Source organism: Anomaloglossus baeobatrachus, chromosome 2, assembly GCF_048569485.1.
Source record: "Anomaloglossus baeobatrachus isolate aAnoBae1 chromosome 2, aAnoBae1.hap1, whole genome shotgun sequence".
Taxonomy (NCBI): Eukaryota; Metazoa; Chordata; class Amphibia; order Anura; family Aromobatidae; genus Anomaloglossus; species Anomaloglossus baeobatrachus.
This window is the reverse complement of record NC_134354.1, coordinates 501,542,131-501,564,597: the sequence shown is the minus strand read 5'-3', so window position 1 is coordinate 501,564,597 and position 22,467 is coordinate 501,542,131. Positions and strand designations below refer to the sequence as shown.

Genomic DNA, 22,467 nt, shown 5'->3' with positions numbered 1-22,467 from the left:
AGGGTGTGGTACAATATTTATCTATCTAGTATTTATCCCATATGTGCTTTGGCTTAGGGGATCTGTGTATGTTTTAAATGTTATTAATTGTTCATTGTGTGTTCACTCCCAGTATGGAGTTCCATATGTCTTCCTATTTGTAATAAAGATTTTCTATTTTTACAATTGTTTTTTGGTGATCCCTCTGTGGGTATATTCTTTTTCTTTCTTGGTCTAACAGTGTTACCAACCAGTAATGATTGTCGGCCAAGATGTTCTTAACGCGAGGGTCACGAGACAGGCAGCTTACCATAAAGTCAGCCATGTGCGCCAGACTCTTAACAGCCAGTACTTCAGTATCCTGACCAACACGATGACTGAACATGCTGTCCTCCTCCTCCTCCTCCTCCTCATCTACCCTGTCCTCTGGCCAGCCACGCTGAACCGAGGATATGACTGGTGTGCATGTCATATCCTCAATTTGGCCGGAGAGTTGCTCCATGTCTTCATCCTCCTCCTCGTCATAGTCCTCCACTGCACGTTGTGATGAGACGAGGCTCGGCTGTGTGTTATCACCCACACCCACTACTGTTTCTTGCTCCAACTCATCGCGCTCCGCCTGCAATGCATCATGTTTGTTTTTGAGCAGAGACCGTTTTAGAAGGCAAAGAAGCGGTATGGTGACACTAATAATGGCGTCATCACCACTCACCATCTTGGTGGAGTCCTCAAAGTTTTGGAGGATGGTACATAGGTCGGACATCCATCTCCACTCCTCAGGTGTTATGTGTGGAGTTTGACCCATTTCCCGACAGCTTAGGTGATGCAGGTACTCAACAACTGCCCTCTTCTGCTCACATATCCTGACCAACATGTGTAGAGTTGAATTCCAACGCGTGGGGACATCACACACCAGTCTGTGAGCCGGAAGATGCAAACGGCGCTGAAAGCCGGCAAGGCCGGCTGAAGCAGTAGGTGACTTTCGAAAATGTGCAGACAGGCGGTGAACTTTTATCAGCAGATCAGACAGCTCTGGGAATGACTTTAGAAACCGCTGAACCACGAGGTTGAGCACATGGGCCACGCATAGAACATGTGTCAGCTGGCCTCGCCTCTAAGCCACCACCAGGTTCCGGCCATTGTCACACACGACCTTTCCTGGCTTTAGGTTCAGAGGTGTGAGCCAGTGATCTGCCTGTTGTTTCAGAGCTGTCCACACCTCTTCTGCATTGTGGGGTTTGTCACCTAAGCAGATTAGCTTCAGCACAGCCTGTTGCCGCTTCGCCGAGGCAGTGCTGCAGTGCTTCCAGCTTGGGACTGGTGTGGAGGGTAAAGTGGATGAGGATGCGCAGGAGGAGGAGGAAGCTGAAGAGCATGACATTCCGGAGCTGTAGAGTGTGGGTGAAACCCTGACTGAGGTAGGGCCTGCAAACCTTGGTGTGGGAAGGACGTGTTCCGTCCCTCGCTCAGACTGGGTCCCAGCTTCTACAAAATTAACCCAGTGTGCCGTCAACGAGATGTAGCGGCCTTGCCCACAAGCACTTGTCCACGTGTCTGTGGTTAGGTGGACTTTGGCTGAAACAGCATTGTTCAGGGCACGTGTGATGTTTTGTGACACGTGGTTATGCAATGCGGGGACGGCACACCGGGAGAAATAGTGGCGGCTGGGGACCGAGTAACGTGGGACAGCTGCCGCCATCAGGTCGCGGAATGCTTCTGTCTCCACCAGCCTAAAAGGCAACATTTCCAGCGCAAGCAGTCGCGAAATGTTAGCATTTAGAACTGTGGCATGTGGGGCGTTGGCAGTGTATTTGCGCCTGCGTTCAAAGGTTTGCTAAATGGATAACTGAACGCTGCGCTGGGACAAGGATGGATGGTGAAGGGTGGTGTTATTTCTGCGTAGGCAACTGCAGGTGCAGGGCCGGAGGAGGCTTGTTCGCAGGCAGCATGGACAGGGGATTGGCTCGCATGCACAACAAGCGAAGACGTAGCAGTGACATCAGCAAGCACTGCTCCTCGACTCTGTTGTACTTCCCACAAAGTCGGGTGCTTGGCTGACATGTGCCTGATCATGCTGGTGGTGGTCAGGCTGCTAGTTTTGGTACCCCTGCTGATGCTGGCACGGCAGGTGTTGCAAATGGCCTTTTAGAATCATCTGGAGCCAACTTAAAAAACTGCCAGACTCGGGAAGACCTAACATTTGTACAGGCACCTTGTGTCATGTTGTTGTTCCGGGGAACGGTTGCCTGACTTCTGCCTGGAGCCACCACCCTGCTTCTTACTGCCTGTTGGGATGCTACGCCTCCCTCCCCCTGTGCACTGCTGTCCTCGCTCTGCATATCCTCCTGCCAGGTTGGGTCAGTTACTGGATCATCCACCACGTCGTCTTCCTCTTCCGCACCCTGCTCCTCCTCCTGACTTCCTGACAAATGTGTCTCATCATCGTCCACCCCTTGTTGAGACACGTTGCCAACTTCATGAGAACGTAGCTGCTCAAATATTTGGGCATCTGTACATACGATCTCCTCATGACCCACTTCAACAGGAGCTGGCGAGAGGCCAGAATGTGCGAATGGAAACGTGAACAGCTCTTCCGAGTGTCCAAGTGTGGGATCAGTAATGTCCGTGGACGTGTACTCGGCCTGGTGGTAGGAAGGAGGATCAGGTTCTGAAATGTGCGGTGCAGTATCACGGCTACTGACACTTGACCGTGTGGAAGACAGAGTGTTTGTGGTGGTGCCAATCTGACTGGAAGCATTATCCGCTATCCAACTAACAACCTGTTGACACTGGTCTTGGTTCAAGAGCGGTGTACTGCTGCGGTCCCCAAGAATTTGGGACAGGACGTGCGAGCGAGTAGATGTGGCCCTTTGTTGTGGCGAAATTAGAGCTTGCCCACGACCTCGGCCTCTGCCTGCACCACCATCACGTCCACTTCCTTGTTCGTTGCCAACGCCCTTGCGCATTTTGCAATGCTGTGCTGACGTGTATTCACTAGACTTGTGCTTTATATCCAAGTTTGTGCAAAACGCACACAAGTGCACCTGTACGCTGCCACCGACAGGCACACATGTGCGGTTTTTAAATGCAAGCACGGATGCACCAAGAACCTAACAGGTTTTTAGGAGCGACAATTACTGAGAAGTTTGACACTATCAGACACTGCTGACTGACATGTATTATTCACTAGACTTGTGCGTTATATACTAGTTTGTGCAAAACGTGCACCTGTACGCTGCCACCGACAGGCACACATGTGCGGTTTTTAAATGCAAGCACGGACGCACTAAGAACCTAACAGGTTTTTAGGAGCCACAATTACTGAGAAGTTTGACACTATCAGACACTGCTGACTGACGTGTATTATTCACTAGACTTGTGCGTTATACACTAGTTTGTGCAAAACGTGCACCTGTACGCTGCCACCAACAGGCACACACGTGCGGTTTTTAAATGCAAGCATGGACGCACTAAGAACCTAACAGGTTTTTAGCAGCGACAATTACTGAGAAGTTTGACACTATCAGACACTGCTGACTGACGTGTATTATTCACTAGACTTGTGCGTTATATACTAGTTTGTGCAAAACGTGCACCTGTACGCTGCCACCGACAGGCACACACGTGCGATTTTAAATGCAAGCACGGACGCACTAAGAACCTAACAGGTTTTTAGGAGCGACAATTACTGAGAAGTTTGACACTATCAGACACTGCTGACTGACATGTATTATTCACTAGACTTGTGCGTTATATACTAATTTGTGCAAAACGTGCACCTGTACGCTGCCACCGACAGGCACACACGTGCGGTTTTTAAATGCAAGCACGGACGCACTAAGAACCTAACAGGTTTTTAGGAGCCACAATTACTGAGAAGTCTGACACTATCAGGACTGTTTTAGACTGTGTACACCAGCCCCAGGTATGATGAAGCCTGGTATACGGTCACCACTAGGAATGGCTATATACCCTGCCTGCCTGCCTGTATACAGCTACAATAGTCCTGAGAAGGACTCTTCTGGTCACTAGCCTGTATTCCGACCTGGCTATACCCTGCCTGCCCTGCCTGTATACAGCAACAATAGTCCTGAGAAGGACTCTTCTCCTGTACTCCGACCTGGCTATACCCTGCCTGCCTGTATACAACTACAATAGTCCTGAGAAGGACTTCTGGTCACACTGTTTGCAGCCCTGCTACGGAAATAACTATAAAGGGCCGTAAACCTTTCCCTGAAGCAGCAACACTCTCCCTGCACTGACTGTCTGGATGGCTGTGTGCAGAGCACAGCGCGCCCGCCGGTATAAAGGCTCGGTCACGCTGTGCAGGCCGGCCAATCACTGCAATTCCACAACTAACAGGGCTGTGGCATTGCAGTGGTCTGCCAGCCAATCCCTGCATGAGGGCTGGCTCTCAAAAGAGCGCCAACATGCAGGGATGAAGACCACGAGTACAGCACGAGTATCGCGAGATTTCTCGGTCCCCGCCGAGTAGCCCGAGTACAGCGATACTCGTGCGAGTACCGAGTAGTGACAAGCATACTCGCTCAACACTAGTAATATCCTATCACAGGTCACTGACATTTATTTCATGCCAAAAAGAGTAAAGTCATGTAAATCTATTATTATTGCATTCTGATTGTTATGTATAGCAGTATATAATTACCACCCAAAACTACTACTTCTGTCTCATTAGACACTTCATATACAGATCCTTGCAGTCATCACAGCATCGGTTAACTGGTATCTTTCTATACATGAAACGTGAATAATCTCTATGTCCACATACTGTATCCTCTTGTTTAGTCTTCTTTGTCTAAAAGATGTGTTGTGGTTTATGGAGATCATCTAGTCTTACAAGTTTCTACTATCCAGATGAAAGATGCCATCTTACTTTAAACAGTGTTTATGGTATATTTCTATATATTATCACAGTAGATAGAATATAGATTGTTTGGATTTCAGAGATGACTTAGAGAAAGATCATTTTCATTGTACATGCTGAAAACATTTGTAATTTAAGAGAGATAGTTTACTCTGATGTAAGGGGAATGATTTTATACAGAACCATATTAGTACAACTACTGCCTTCCTAAGTAAAAGGTAGGCAATGTACTTTGCTGTATATTACCAATCGGGTATACCTAGACTGAATAAGGTCACAGGTAACCAGTTGTGTAAATTGAAGCTCATGGGTTCCAATACAAAAGGTCCAATGGGGCCCCTAATTTTTAATAGCATTAGTCTTTTCATATTAACCAAGAGGACTTTTTTGCACCCTATGTTCCAGGACCAGATGTGATTGCTGCATAGTTGCTGAAAACATGAACTAGTGTTACAGCTTGGAACCACACAAGCTCTGTTCTTGGCAGATACATAGTGCAAAATTAAGGAGCACATTGTTAGGTCAGTAAAAGTAGAAGGCAGTTAGGAGTGACAGATCTCTGCTGAGATACTGAGCAGGTCTTTCAATTAGTCCAGCAATCCAGAGCACATCTCATGGTCTCTCATTGCACTTAAGGTACCGTCACACTTAGCGACGCTCCAGCGATCCCACCAGCGATCTGACCTGCCAGGGATCGCTGGACCATCGCTACATGGTTGCTGGTGAGCTGTCAATCAGGCAGATCTCCACAGCGATCAGAGATCAGCCACAGCCACCAGCGACCCGTGTAACGACGCTGTGCTTGGTAACAATAGTACACATTGGGTTACTAAGCAAAGCGCTTTGCTTATAGTTACCTGATGTGTTCCTTAACTACATGTGCAGGGAGCCGGCTTCTAGAAGCTGCGAACGCTGGTAACCAAGGAAAATATCGAGTAACCAAGCAAAGAGCTTTTCTTGGTTACCCGATGTGTACCTAGGTTACCAGCGTCCACAGAAGCCAGCTCCCTGCACATTCAGATCATTGCTCTCTCACTGTCAAACACAGCGATGTGTGCTTCACAGCGGGAGAGCAACAACCAAAAAATGGTCCAGGACATTCAGCAATGACCGGCGACCTCACAGCAGGGGCCATGTTGTTGCTGGATGTCACACACAGCGACATCGCTAGCAAGATCGCTGTTGCATCACAAAAACCGTAAATCAGCAGCGATATCACTAGCAATCTCACTTAGTGAGACGTGGACTTAAGAGAGTCTGTCTCCAGAGATAAATGTGTGAGAAAAGTAGCTTATCATTTCAATGAGTAGCTATGAGTCAGTTCCTCACAACTACTGTATGAGGTTAAATCAGTACCATAAGAACGACTTCAATTAATTTGTTATCCCTGAGCAAATGCAGTGAATGGCACACTTAAAGGGGTTTTCCCATGAACAAAGTACATTTTTATCAGTAGATACTGAAATAAAATCAAATTCCACAATTAGGTGTGATTAAAAAAAAAATTTCTGTGCTGCGATAATCTTATAAGTGTGCCCCTGCTATGTACTATGTAATGCCCGTGTTTGACCATAAAGGATCATGGTTTGATCATAATACAGCTCCTGGGCTGAGGAGGATGCAAAAGAGAGTATACAGATAGCAGATCATGGGATCAGAGCTGATTCTGTTTGTGAGGTAAAACATTTTCCTACCTTGATTTAAGCAATTATTTACCTCAAAGAAATAATCAACTACAATCCGATGCTGTATTATCTTTATACTCTTTTGCTTCCTCACCTACCCAAGAGATGTGGTATTTTCAGACCATGTGACTATATGGTCAGACACAATCATTGCACAGTACATCGCAGGGGAACATAATAAGATTATCTCAGCACAGGAACATTATTTTATATCTCTTCCAATTGTGGGACTTACTTTTATTCCAAAACCTTAACTACCTGGCTACTGCCACTGGAAAGGATGGTTTGACCTGAGAAAGCAATAAGACCTCTTACCTGAAATGCTAAGGGATGCTATCTCCATAGATAGTGACTTCTGATAACATTCTTCACTGTGTCACAAAAAAGTGGAGATAACTGTGTTTTATACCATGAGCCTAAAGGCCCCGTCACACTAAGCAACATCGCTAGCAACATCGCTGCTAACGAACAACTTTTGTGACGTTGCTAGCGATGTTGCTGTGTGTGACATCCAGCAACAACCTGGCCCCTGCTGTGAGGTCGCTGGTTGTTGCTGAATGTCCTGGGCCATTTTTTAGTTGTTGCTGTCCCGCTGTGAAGCACAGATCGCTGTGTGTGACAGCGAGACAGCAACAACTAAATGTGCAGGCAGCAGGAGCCGGCTTCTGCGGAGGCTGGTAACCAATGTAAACATCGGGTAACCAAGAAGCCCTGTCCTTGGTTACCCGATATTTACCTTTGTTACCAGCCTCCGCCGCTCTCACTGTCAGTGCCGGCTCCTGCTCTGTGCACATGTAGCTCCAGGACACATCGGGTTAATTAACCCGATGTGTGCTGTAGCTAGGAGAGCAGGGAGCCAGCGCTAAGCATTGTGTGCTGCTCCCTGCTCTGTGCACATTTAGCTGCAGCACACATCGGGTAATTAACCCGATGTGTGCTGTAACTAGGAGAGCAGGGAGCCAGCGCTCAGTGTGCGCTGCTCCCTGTTCTCTGCACGTGTAGCTCCGTGCACTGGTAACCAAGGTAAATATCGGGTTGGTTACCCGATATTTACCTTAGTTACCAAGCGCAGCATCTTCCACGCGGCGCTGGGGGCTGGTCACTGGTTGCTGGTGAGCTCACCAGCAACTCGTGTAGCGACACTCTAGCGATCCCTGCCAGGTCAGGTTGCTGGTGGGATCACTGGAGCGTCGCAGTGTGACATCTCACCAGCAACCTCCTGGCAACTTACCAGCGATCCCTATCGTTGTTGGGATCGCTGGTAAGTTGCTTAGTGTGACTGGACCTTAAAGGCCACGTCTCACTAAGGGGTGCTTCACACACAGCGAGCTCGCTGCCGAGATCGCTGCTGAGTCACGCTTTTTGTGACGCAGGAGTGACCTCATTAGCGATCTTGCTGTGTGTGACACTGAGCAGCGATCTGGCCCCTGCTGCGAGATCGCTGCTCGAGTCGTTACACACAGCCCTGGTTCGTTTTCTTCAAAGGCGCTCTCCCACTGTGACACACAGATCGCTGTGTGTGAAAACGAGAGAGCAACAAATGAAGCGAGCAGGGAGCAGGAGCCGGCATCTGGCAGCTGCGGTAAGCTGTAACCAAGATAAACATCGGGTAACCAAGGTGGTTACCCGATATTTGCCTTAGCTACCAGCCTCTGCAGCTCTCACGCTGCCTGTGCTGCCGGCTCCGGCTCTCTGCACATGTAGCTGCTGTACACATTGGGTTAATTAACCCGATGTGTACTGTAGCTAGGAGAGCAAGGAGCCAGCGCTAAGCAGTGTGCGCGGCTCCCTGCTCTCTGCACATGTAGCTGCATTACACATCGGGTTAATTAACCCGATGTGTACTGTAGCTAGGAGAGCAAGGAGCCAGTGCTAAGCTAAGCGGTGTGTGCTGGTAACTAATGTAAACATCGGGTAACCATACCCGATGTTTACCTTAGTTACCAGTGTCCGCAGTTTCCAGACGCCGGCTCCGTGCAAGCGCAGCGTCACTTGCATGTTGCTGCTGGCTGGGGGCTGGTCACTGGTCGCTGGTGAGATCTGCCTGTTTGACAGCTCACCAGCAACCATGTAGTGATGCAGCAGCGATCCTGACCAGGTCAGATCGCTGGTCGGATCGCTGCTGCATCGCTAAAGTGTGAAGGTACCCTAAGCAACATCGCTAGCAACATCGCTGCTGAGGCACGACTTTTGTGATGCAACAGCGATGTTGCAAGCGATGTTGCTGTGTGTGACACCCAGCAACAACCTGGCCCCTGCTGTGAGGTCGCTGGTTGTTGCTGAATGTCCTGGACCATTTTTTAGTTGTTCCTCTCCCGCTGTGAAGCACACATCACTGTATGTGACAGAGAGAGAGCAACAACTGAATGTGCAGTGATCAGGGAGCCGGCTTCTGCGGATGCTGGTAACCAATGTAAATATCGAGTAACCAAGAAGCCCTTTCCTTGGTTACCTGATATTTACCTTCGTTACCAGCGTCTGCCGCTATCACGCTGTCAGTGCCGGCTAAATATTGGGGTTGTTACCCGATATTTACCTTAGTTACCAAGTGCAGAATCGCTTCCACGCGTCGCTGCTGGTTGGGGGCTGGTCACTGGTTGCTGGTAAGATCTGCCTGATTGACAGCTCACCAGCAACCCGTGTAGCGATGCTCCAGTGATCCCTGCCAGGTCAGGTTGCTGGTGGGATCGCTGGAGCATCGCTTAGTGTGACGGTACCTTAAGGAATTGAAGGGAAGCCTGCAGCTTGAGTTTGCCTATAATTATGTCTACACACACTGCTGTCTTCTGCATTTGGGAGAAACATTTCTGTTCTACTTAAGCTGGGGCCACACGGGGATTACTACGATCCCCTAGCATGAAACGCGGCTCACGCTGGCAGTACAGCAGAGCCGAGTGTCATGCGAGTGTCCCTGCGACTTAGGTCCAACCACATGAGCGGACCTCAGCTGCGGGGGTTGGACCAGCACTCAGGAGGGGTGGGCCAGCACTGCAGAGGGGAGGGAGGGATTTATCTCCCTCTCTCCTCCATAGCCGGCTATTGCCATTCTCATCCTGCACTGTACTGCGAGTGCAGTGCGATTTTTCTCTCACCCCATACACTTGAATGGGTGCGAGTGAAAGAGTCTCGCATTAGAATCGCAGCATGCAGCGATTGTTTTCTCGGTCCGATAAGGGCTGAGAAAATAATCGCTCATGTCCGCTGACACACAGGCTAAGGTTGGTCCGAGTGGAATGCGACTTTTTTTATCACACTCCACTCGCACCGATTTTCATGCCATGTGGCTTAGGCCCTACTGTTCTTATTTCTGTTCCCAGTACAATTTACTGTAATGTGTGTTACACCTCGTGGCTCTCCTGTGGCAAGGAATGAGACAGTCTCCTTGCCTGCCACGAGCTCTCCTGCTCAGCAGCGCCGAAGGTCTGCCAGACTGCAGGAGAAACCTCCTCAGAGAGGCAGCACAAGGGTGACACCTAGTGGTACTCCTGTTGCAAGAAATGAGGCGGTCTCCCATTCCTTGCCTGCCGCAGCTCCTCCTGCTCAGCAGCCTCGAAGGTCTGACAGGTTGCGCAATGTGAAGAGGTTTGCTGCTCAGGGAAGCAGTGAGACTCCCGTTATCTCTACACATTGTGAGACCGAGGATCCCGCCTCTATTTCCCAGAGGCAGGAGGGTGAGCATGTGCTATGCTTGGTGGATCCTGATTCGCCCACTGACGTCACACGGCTTGATGACAAGGCTGGTGACGTGGTGAATCCTGACTGGCCAGGCTGGGATGTCGTGGATCCTGATTGGGTCAAGTCCGTCATCTCCGCCTCACGCCCGCCCTTGGCTGGAGCTACACCTCCTTAAAAGCTCCTCCTGCCATCATGGCGGCGCGCGACTGTCCTTCTATGTTTGGATGTCTGGCAGCGTGCTGCCACGCCACTGCTCCGGCATTTTCGTCTTCTGTGGGCTTGGCCCTTGCTGCTTAGGCAGCACCTGGTTTGCAGGCCGTGTCCCTGCCTTGCTGCTCTGGCAGTAGCTCCTTCATCAGGCTGTGTTCCTGTCCCAGGTGAGCTCCTCGAGTCTCCACCGGACTCACCTGGTTATTGAAAGCACACGTGCGTGGGCACCTCTGTGCTACCCTCGTGCCATATTCTCGTGACTTCCACTGGCACACGTGCGTGGGCACCTCTGTGCTTCCCCGTGCAACAGGTACACCGAGCCGTGTGATCCCTGCCATACAACCCACACGGGTTAGGGCAGACTGGTGTACATAGATCGTCTGTGACATTCCAGACGATCGCTAGCAGCAACCTGCTCACTCTTCACCCACCATAGCAGCGGTCCCTTACACCGCACAGTGGACCTTGACCGGCGGAAGCTGTCCATTCCCCATCTTGGCACGCTTCCCCGGGTCCCCCTCGTAACAATGTGTTCCCAAATAACTGGCTTGTACCTAAAACTGGGCTGTGCTTGCTGCTGGTGGTAATTGTTTTCTGTTCATGTTAAAGACACTGTATCATATTGCTATATAACTTACAAGCATAGTGCAACCATATTATTATAGTGTTATTGCCATGATAAAACTGTTGTTGTTTTGTAACTCTCCAGCTCAGTGCCTCAGACTTGAAGTGTGCCTGCCAAGCTTAGTATCAATACTGTGGTGTAAATAATAAGCTTGAACCCTCCTTGAGAGACTGCAACCATTACTCTTTTCTCCCTTATACTGAGTAAACTAGATTGAGTTCAACTATGCTTATTAATCATTGAGGTTAAATGATGTGTCTTTCACCTGTAGTAAGAAAAGTTTAAACCTAGTTGAAGAAAACTGTGTTCTAGGAAGGGACTGTTTTGTACGTGCGGAGAAACGCACTGAGGAGTTGAGGATCTTAGATGCTCAAAAGAAAAAGAATGGATTTGACACTATCATTAAAAATGGATGGAGAATTGAATGCCATATTTCAATGTATTGTCAAAGGATATGGTTGTGCTTAACTAACAGTCCCATCATAGGAAAAGCAAAATTTCAATGACCATAGAAAAGTTATTAGCGGTACTCACCAGATAAAATAAAATAGCTTTTTTATTCAAATCCTTTAAAACATGGCAGCAGGAAAAAAAGGTATAGCCAATGCGGTTAGACAGACAGTAGCTGTTTCACGTGGCTTCTACGAATGTGAGTCCAGATTCAGACCCAGTAGAAGCATAAATGTGCATCATCTGTCTAGCCATGCAGACTACCCGTCTCATTGCTGTGATGTTTTAATGAATTTGAATAAAAAATAAAATTAGAGGTGTGCGGATTTATGTTGGGAAACTGGAGTGTGATTTTTGGAGTGAAAGGAAACCTTAGGCTGAGACCACACAAGCATGACTGCAAGTGCATCGCATGACACATGGCTCCCACTCTGATGGAGTGTAAGTCAAGTTTCATGCAAGTGTGATGTGATCCTGCTATAAGAGCACAGCTGGGGAGGAGAAGGCGGGTGCCGAGAAGGAGAGGGAGGGAGTAATTTCCCCATCTCCTCCATTGTCAGCTGATGCATATATTGTACTGCACTCTGCTGTAATGCGAATGCAGTATAATGTTTCCCTCGCACCCATAGACTAGACTTGTATGGGTGCGAGAGAAAATAAATTGGATTCCACCCGCAGTATTCTGCGCTTGTTTTCTCAGTCCGATTAAGGCAGGCTTTGCACGTTGCGACATCGCAAGCCGATGCTGCGATGTCGCAAGCGATAGTCCCCGTCCCCGTTGCAGGTACGATATCGTGTGATAGCTGGCATAGCAAAAATTATCGCTATGCCAGCTTCACATGCACTCACCTGCCCTGCGACCGTCGCTGTGGCCGCCGACCCGCCTCCTTCCTAAGGGGGCGGGTCGTGCGGTTTCACAGCGACGTCACACGGCAGGCGGCCAATAGCGGCGGAGGGGCGGAGATGAGCAGGATGTAAACATCCCGCCCACCTCCTTCCTTCCGCATATCCTACGGAAGCCGCGGTGACGCCGGTAGGAGATGTTCCTCGCTCCTGCGACTTCACACACAGCGATGTGTGCTGCCGCAGGAACGAGGAACAACATCGGACCGTCGCGTCAGCGTAATTATAATTACGCCAACGCTGCACCGATGATACGATTACGACGATTTTGCGCTCGTTAATCGTATCATCTAGGCTTTACACACTATGATGTCGCATGCGATGCCGGATGTGCGTCACTTTCAATTTGACCCCACCGACCTCGCACCTGCGATGTCGTAGTGTGCAAAGCCGGCCTTAGGCTTAAAAAAAAATTGCACCGGAGCCGCCCCATAGAGTAACATTGGTCCAAGTGGAATGGGATAAAATAAATCGCATTCCACTCGCCCCGTTTTACTCGCCGTGTGTCCTTAGCCTTACTGAGAAGCTAGAAGATTGAGTCAAAAACAGAGGCAAGGCTGGAGTGCTAAACATCCAGAACAGAATGTGATCTTGATGTATACTGATGTGGATTGGGATGCTTGGGTGCCTGTGATTGTGATGCAAGTTCTGGAGCAACCAGGGAAACTGGAAGAAGTGACCAGTAATGTAAATAACAAGAATAGTTTTAAAGCAGAAATGTTTTATACAGTGTGCCTCCTGTTGGAATATATTGAATTAGCAACTTTGATGAACTGCTATATTGTCACATCATTTTATGTCTGGGCTCCAAGAGTAATGCACAGTCCTGACTGCTGACCTTAATATGATGTCTCAAAATCTGTCACTCTTTTTTTTAAAAGCAATTTAAAATTCTACTTACTCTCTGATTGCTAACTCAGATAAAGGTGTATAGTACTATGCAAAAGTTTTAAGCAGGTGGGAAAAAATACTAGTGGAAAAATAATGCTTTAAAAAATGTTGATAGCTTATTTTTATAAATTAACAAAATTGAAAGTTTGAATTAAATTAAGATTTGTTAAATCAAATTAAGATTTGCTGTGTCCACCCTTTGTCTTCAAAGCAGTATCAGTTTTTACAAGTACATATCCACACAGTTAATAAAAGATTTCTTCCAAACATCTTGGAAAACTAACTACAGATTTTCTGAGGATGCAGGCTTTTGCATATCCTTTTACTTCTTTATGTAAATCCAGACAGACTCAATGCTGTTCACATCTGGGCATATGGGAACCGTGTAATTATATAAAGAAGATGGTGCAGAACTTAAGGCCCCGTTACACGCAACGACATCTCTAATGAGATATCGCTGGGGTCAAGTAGTTTGTGACGCACATCCAGCCTCGTTAGTGATGGCGTTGCGTGTGACACCTACCAGCGACCGCTAATGATCCTAAATACTACAAACATCGTTGATTGTTGACACGTTCATTTCCCAAATATTGTTGCTCGTTTGGGACGCAGGTTGTTCGTCGTCCCTGAGGCAGCACACATCGCTATGTGTGACACTCCGGGAACGACGAACAACAGCGTTCCTGCGTCCTCCAGCAACGAGGTGGGAGTGACGTTCAAGCGGCTGCTCTCCACCCCTCCGCTTCTATTGGTGGCCCACTGGGTGATGTTGCTGTGACGCCGCACGAACCTCCCCCTTAGAAAAGAGTTTGTTTGGCGGCCACAGCGACATCGTTAGGAAAGTACGTGCGTGTGACGCATACCAATGATATTGTTTGCAATGGGCATCGATTTGCCCGTGACGCACGAACGACGGGGGCGGGTGCTAACACTAGTGACATCGCGTAAAGCGGCCCTTAGTTACTGACATCTGTCAATAATTGAATAAGAAAATAGAGGCCAGATACCAAACCCATTATCTCAGAGAAAAAATTTATTAGTAGTTGTTACATTCCTATATTGAGTAGTTTGCTATGACTTTGTGTATAATATGCATCATGCAGGAAGACTTTGTTAACAACTCAACATTTTCATACTTCAATTTATCGTTTGATAGTCAAAGTATATGTGGGATATAACATTTTTGTAAACATACAACAGAACATGATGGAGGAGAATGTACAGGCAGACATATTGTATGCACATCATATCAAATATGTATAACAATCTGAAATGAAACAGGGTATATGCAGCAGGTTTTGAAACAAGTCCTTGTTGCCCTGCATGCACAATGGGTTCTGTTTATATCAACCTGTCAGCCACTGGATAATTTGGCAGGTTTATATATTCTCTGTTACTAGTTTGAAGGGTACTGATCCCAGATGAACAAGACATGTCAGATGGGTTCATGGTTGATTAAGCAGGATGTGGCAGTTTAGCATTAGTCCTTTTCTGTACTGCAGCTTAAGGCAAAGTGATTTTGCGTGGAAATTCTCTTTATACACTCTGGCATCTTTACTGAGTAACTAGCAAACTGTAAGTCTTCAGAGACTAAATGATAATATAGTCCGTGTTGCTTCATATCTTGCTTGGATTTTCTACATAGGAGAACATTACAGTACATTAACATAATTACATTAACTTCCTAATATAACATAGTTTTAAATGGTTATCCATACAAATACATACTTAACACGCTAATAATGATAAAAACATTGGAAGCTCAATTCTGTTATGGTCCAGTGCCCGGAAAAAAAAAAACACCAGGTAACAAAACCTCAAAGCCATTAGTCCCTAAAAACTGTAACAGGGACCTAGAAATACCCTAGAAATACCCTATTCCATTTCTAATGTGGCAAAGAAAATTTAGAATCCCCTCAGATACCATAGCCTTGGTGCATCTACTTCTGCACCCATATTGTAACATTACTGCCAATGAGAACAAAAGGTTTAGAGGTAACAACACTTAATATGTAAAAAAATATTTATTTCATTGTGATAGATCAAAGCCGAGAAGCAACTTGAGAAAATAAAGCTATAAAGCTTTTGCATCATATCTTCTTTATACTTATAATCAGTGGCTCATAGGCCCTAGTGCAAAATCACCATCAGAACTGCCATCTATTTTTAAAGGGAAACTGTCACCAGGATTTTCCCTTATGAGCTACGGCCACCACCTGTGAGCACTTGTATACAGCATTCTAACAAAAAAAACACCTTTATTATACTCACCAGCTGAGGGCAAATCAAAGTACTGTAGTGTGCATGCGTGGACGTTCTTTGACCTTTTCTCGCGCCTGTGTATTACAGTACTTTGCTCTGTCCTCAGAAGGGCAGATCAAAGTGTGCATGTGTAGGAAGTCTCTCTGTAAATGACGCAGGATGCGCCATGCACACGGGGCTGGGCAGGAGGACGGTGATACCACAAGATGGAGTAGTCACTGGACTGAGAGAAGTAACACCAACTGGCCCGGACCACTCTCTAGGTAAGTATTATAAAAGTGATCTTTACGGCCTGAATTCTTATATACAATGTTCTAGAATGCTGTTGTGACGCCCTAGACTAGTCAGGTCGTCACACGGTTCTGCACAATCTTTCTCTCCCCGTGCAGGGCTCAACCCCCCATGGTTCTGGGAACCTAACCTGCAGTACTGCCTCCACCAGCACTCACAAATCCTAGATACACCTTTCACCACACCCTGTCAGGCACACCAGTGGGCTGCTTAAGCTGGAATAGGGCCGCCCACCTAGGGGTCAGGCAGGGAGGTGGGAGGTGTCAAGTCAGTTGAGTGGTAGCTCTCAAGCTTTGAGGAGCTCTGTGGAAGCTGGGAGTTGTAGCTCCCAGGAGTGAAGCAGACTAGGTCACAGACGGTGGTCTGGACCTAGAGGAGTCAGACCCTGGTCGCAGGGGATTAAAGTTAGGCACCTAGGACCTGTCTTGGTGGACGGTCAGCAGCCTGGGCCTAATCACCGGTCCGGGACTGAAGGCACAATGGGGTACACGGACCCTAGGTCAGGTAGAAGCTTCAGGCAACCCGGCAATTAACCTGCGGAGAACAGGACCTCTATGGACTGTTCCCATGAAGCTCAGAGATCGGGGACACTAGGGGGCTAGGGCTTTCCAAACAAGCAGTCCACTCAAATCCCAAGCGTGGGCCCCTGAGAGTAGGCTCCTTCATGTAGCCATAGTGGGGAGCGAGGCCCGGAAAGCTTCAAGCTTACGGGTCATAAAGGACACTCTAAAATCTGTGCCAGGAGGCAGGTCATGGACCACCAGGCAGTGCTGCAGGGGACGGGACCCGGTCGAGCTCCCCTCAAGAGACAGCTGCAGCCAGAGACTTGGTTTACCCTGTTGTCAGTGTCTGCTTTATTGCTGAGTGAGTACCAGATTAACCCCTGCAACCAGCGAGCCTGCGTTCCCCCTGTACCCCACACCACTATCCAGAGTCCTGGGTCCTTCCCCTACCCGTGGAAGGTAACGACATCTTGCTGATCCACTCCATCACCTCGGATACTCCTAACGGCAGTGGCGGTACTTCCAATTACCGTACACCACGGGTGGCGTCACAAACTATATCTACTGTATATCCCATGCAAATACCTTCTTCTTCATTTTGAGTGTGGACTCTAGCCATCGGTATGGAGACCTTCGAGCCACGAGTAATCATCACCCCCGGATCCGAGCGGTTCGACCGCTGCAGGGACGGCACACCTCGTATAAGGGCTCACTGGTGGTGGCCACAGCTCATAAGGGGAAAAACCTGGTGATAGGCTCCCTTTAACAACAATGGTCTTATATAGGCTAAAAAACATTTTTACCCTGGTTTTAATTCCATATACTGCTTGTTCAAAGAGGTAATCCGGTTTAAAGCTGTGTATTGTGAGGATTCTCTGGTGTTAGTGCTGGAAACAGTGGTCACTTGACTGCAAGTATGTGATATATAGTTCCAGCCACATTCTGACTAAAGGCCGCTTTACATGATGTGACATCGCTAAAGCGATGTCGTTGGGGGTCATGGAATTCGTGACGCACATCCGGCCGCTTTAGCGATGTAGTTGTGTGTGACACCTACGTGCGATCGAAAATTGTCGCAAACACGTGCAAAATCGCTAATCGTTGACATGCTCCCCTATTCCCAATTATCGTTGCTGCTGCAGGTACGATGTTGTTCATCGTTCCTGCGGAAGCACACATCGCTATGTGTGACACCGCAGGAACGAGGAACCTCACCTTTACCTGCGGACGCCTGCAATGTGGAAGGAAGGAGGTGGGCGGGACGCTCATCTCCGCCCCTCCACTTCGATTGGGTGGCTGCTAAGTGACATTGCTGTGACGCCGAATGAACCGCCCGCTTAGATAGGAGGCGGTTTGCCGGTCACAGCGACGTCACTAGGCAGGTAAGTAGTGTGACGGGTCCGCGCGATTTTGTGTGTCATGGGCAGTGATTTGCCCATGACGCACAAACAATGGGGGCGGTTACGCACGCTAGCGATCTCACTAGCAAGATCGCAGCGTGTAAAGCGGCCTTTAAAGGACCCAGCCCTGCTGAATCCACTTGCATTGAGTGAGGCTGCATATCACATACTAACATCAAAGTGACCGCCATTCCCGGCTTTGACACTGGCGAATACCCACAGTGCGGGGTGCATCCTTTGTTAGGATTCATAAGTCTGCAGTCATAAAAGTGACTGCAGAATTGTTCATTTAGAATAAACAACCTCTTTCAATAATTCTGATATACTGTTTTATATTCCACCTTATATAAAAATTTAATCCAACACCTTCGTAAGATGTTTTAGAGCCAGCAGCCATGCAACCTCAGTCATTGACACTTGCAGGGCTTTGTTATGTAATGGAAGCAGAAATAATCATTTTCTTTACTGAAGGTTGCTATCCTATTTTCTAAGACCATTTTACTGTAAACTTGAAATATAGTTGTTTGCCATATTCACTATATAAAAATTATGGTCCTAATATAATGTACCAGTCTTTCCAACAACATACCTGTCATTGTTTCTAACTTTAATTTTGTGAGCTGTGGACAAATGATACCTGTCACTGCGGGTTATGATTATGAACAGGCAGGGAACCATGTGATATTCTTAGGGACAAATTCAACATTTATGCTCTAAATCAGAAATGAATTTGGATTTTACCTCCCGGCAATGTTTTGTTTTGTGAGGATTTTTTCATGTGCCTTTTTCAGCAAAATGTGAATGTTATACAAATACTAACATACAGATACAGACAAAAACACACATATACCCACACACATACAGTACAGACACATAAACACATACATACAGACACACATACATACGCACACATTAACAAAAAGATACAAAATAGGGCAAAAATAATAACATTTCACAAATATTTATACAAATACAAATGGTTTAGCACAGTTAAAAAGGGTCTGTTACCTGACATGTTTGATTTAGTAAAGTAGCACTTCTGGAGCCTCCTCTGTTAGAATCCTGCCTTTTGCCATGACTTTTGAATATGGCATGGACCCCCATTCCACCTTAAAACTTCCATATCTACAGTAAACCTTGACACTAGAATAAATACACAAAATATATTATTTTGGTTGTCAAAATGGCCACAGCTTTATTTAAATCACAGGATTAAAACAATCACAGTAAAAGTCAATTCAAGTGCTAGTACATCAGGATTCACAAGTACTGTGGTATCCCCAGCTGTCTGACATACAACACCAGGCCAGAGAACCATAAAGGAAGTTGCATGGACTGGCTTGCCATCCAAGCAGAGCCAGTAAACTTTCAAGTCACCAAAGACCCTATTATCCTCACTCATGTGCTTAAACACTGTGCTTGCCCCTAAATGACGTTACCATTATGACCAAACCACCAAAGTCAAGCCTGTTCACCACCAAGAGGTTTTACATCCTCTGTTAGTCAAAATTAGTCCATCTTAATTGTCTTCAACTTCTACGTGATGCCTATCCCACAAAGCTGTGACGAGTTATAAATTCCAGGCCATACATCACACTTTTTAGCCTATTTTTATATATAATTTAAAATTTAGTTCAACTAGGTTTTCCTAGTTGAACTAATTTTATAACTATAAGTAGCTGCCCCTGCTAAAGCATTAAGAAGGGCACTAAATTTGGTGTACCTCTGAGGTTTACAAGGAGTCATGGCTGAACGATTGCCCTTACCTTGGGATTAGAAGGTTAATGTTAATGCTAACAATAACTCTTTATGACCATGATAGAAATGGACATAGTACAAGATATACAAAGGCTAATTCAACAAATAAAATAAGTAATTTATAACTTTACAAGTAATGGTTAAATAAAGAGTTGTAGCATTGTGATTATAAAAGGGCAGGAGGGCAGGTTATGTTTCCTCCAGTTCTCCTGGTGAGAGACAAAGAGAGAGATAGAGGGAGATAAGGCAGAGTTACATCCTTTTTATAAGCCCCATCCATCAGGAAAAGACAAACTTTTCACCTTCAGCCAGTGCCACACGGGGGACTACTGCAATCCTCGCATGACACTCAGCTCACACTGGCAGCACAGTAGGAGCCGAGTGTCATGCGAGTGTCACTGCGACTGAGGTCCAATCTTGTGATCGGACCACAGCTGTGGGGCATGGGCCGGCACTGAGGAGGAGCGAGTCGGCTATGAGGAGGGGCGAGCCAGCGCTAAGGAAGGGAGGGAGGGATTTATCTCCCTTTCTCCTCCGTTCCTGGCTATTGCCATTCTCGCCCTGCACTCACAATACACCGGTGTAGTGCGAGTGCAGTGCGATTTTTCTCTCACCGCATAGACGTGAATGGGTGCGGAAGAAACAAGGATCGCATTACAATCATAGCATGCTGCGACTATTTTATTGGTCTAATTAGGGCTGAGAAAATAATCGCTCATAGGTGCTGGCACAAAGGCTAATATTGGTCCAAGTGGAATGCGATGTTTTATCGCATTCCACTCGCTCCAATTTTTATGCCGTGTGGCTTAGGCCTTCCCCTTAAACTGGAATCACTTTTGCTTAACCCCTTCAACCCTGGGCAGTTTTCTGTTTTTAGTTTTCATTTTTTCCCTTCTTCCATGAGCCATAACTTTTTTATTTTTCAATCAATATAGATATATGAGGGCTTGTTTTTGCAGTTCAAGTTGTACTTTTGAATGACACCATTAATTGTACCTTATATTGTACTGAAAAACAGGAAAAAAATTCTAAGTGCGATGAAATTGCAGAAAAAGTGTAATTCCACAATTGTTTTTTGTTTTTCATTTACCATCATCACTATAAAACTAACCTGGTAATATGATTACCCCATTCAGTACAAGTTTGTTGATACCAAGTATGTATAGTTTTACTTTTATCCAAGTGTTGAAATATTCAGAAGTTTGTAAAAAAAAAAAAAGAATTGCGTTTTTGTCACCATTTTCCGAGAGTTCTCATTTTTTGGGATCCAGAGCTGAATGATGGCTTATCTTTTTTTACATGAGGTGATGTTTTAAATTATACTAGTTTTGGGTAGATGCAATGTTTACCTTTTCTGTTATTGTACTTTAATACAATGTTGCCGGGACAAAAAACCCCCATAATTCTGGGTTTTCTGGAGTTTTGATTTCTATTCTATCTACACCCTTTACCAATCAGGTTAATCATTTTTATATGTTGATAGATCAGCCATTTCTGAATGGCAATACCAAATATGTGGGTGTTTAATTGTTTTATTTTCAATAGGGCAAAAGGAGAGTAAATTGGACTTTTAGGTTTTTTTCATATTTTTTTTTACATTTTTATTGATATTACTAGTCTCCTTAGGGGAATTTATGCCTACAGTGTCCAATCACTTCTGCTTATCAGAGCGGAGATTCAGCATCACTCTTACCAGCAAGAATGCTGATCTCCTGTGAATGCAGTCATTCACAGGAAGTGAGTCATGGCAGAGACAGTGGTCATCAACTGATCTCATGCTGTCATGACAACACATTGGTGCCCATGATCATGTCACAGGGCCACCGATGGTGGCAGGGAACAGCTCAATAAGGGGTTAACAGGCACCCACAGAGGCATGATAACATGCTGCTAGGAACAAATCATCTAGAGAAACAAATACCACATCAACTAGTGAATGGGTTAATTGAAATGGAGTAAACAAACTTTAGAAATAGTTTTTCTATATATCTGTATATGTGTCCAGTGTACTAAATGGACTGTTAGGGAATTTACATGAGTAGGTACATCTGCTGGTGGTTTAGGGGGCACAGGAGACCTGTCAGAATCCCTTTAAATAGTAAATTGTATTTTCCTACATCCACAAGTGGGAGAAGCTTAGAAGTCTACTGCATAATGTTTTATTATTGAGTTGTATGCCCATATGTACTTTCTAATGGCAGCTGCAAGCAGGCAGCATTCAATCATTATTATCTGGGAAGGCATTTAATGTTTGGTATTGGAAAAATAAAAGAAAATTTGATTCAAACTTTGGCAAACTAATGGTTTGGTTTTAGCCATAAATGTTTTGCAGTAATGAAAATAATCATTTTGGCTGATTCGTACTAAATAATAATGATTACTTAAAAATCATTGCCATTTTTATTTATTTATATATTTTTGTTCAGTGACTAATTTTATTTTCAATCTTTTCAATGTTAAAACTAAAGTCAGAAATCCATAGTAGATGTACTGTATCAAATTCATCTTTCCAATGTCAATCACTTTCATCCACACTCTGGATTAAAAGAAGAAGCAGCAGCTGTAGTTTCACAGCCTAAGGCGGTGTTATAGTAGATGACAGCACAGTTATGCACAATGGTTTGAATTTCGAACATTGGTATGCAAACACAGGTATGTCAGGATAAAACAACTTAGGGTAGCAAAGTAAATATTTTTTTTTACAACTGATAATTAATTTTACTTAGCTTACAAATAATAGCATTTAATGGGCATCAAATAGTATGTGAAATCCAAAATTTAAAATTAAAAGGAAGAGACTATGGTTTGTTGCAATCCGCAACACTTCCATTTTTTGTGTGCAATTTATACATATCAAATGTTTGTTTCTAAACCTGTACTGTCCATTGTTCTGGTATCTTCCTATGCTCTATGTATTTTACTGCTATGTATCATTACTATAAATACTGTA

At 45.9% G+C, this 22,467-nt stretch overlaps 1 protein-coding gene across 8 annotated transcripts in view; it reads left to right on the top strand.

The window, feature by feature from the left end:
* DMD (dystrophin) overlaps positions 1-22,467 on the top strand; it is a 4,177,531-nt gene that overhangs the window by 1,386,496 nt on the left and 2,768,568 nt on the right. The gene's annotated exons all lie outside the window — the stretch shown is intronic.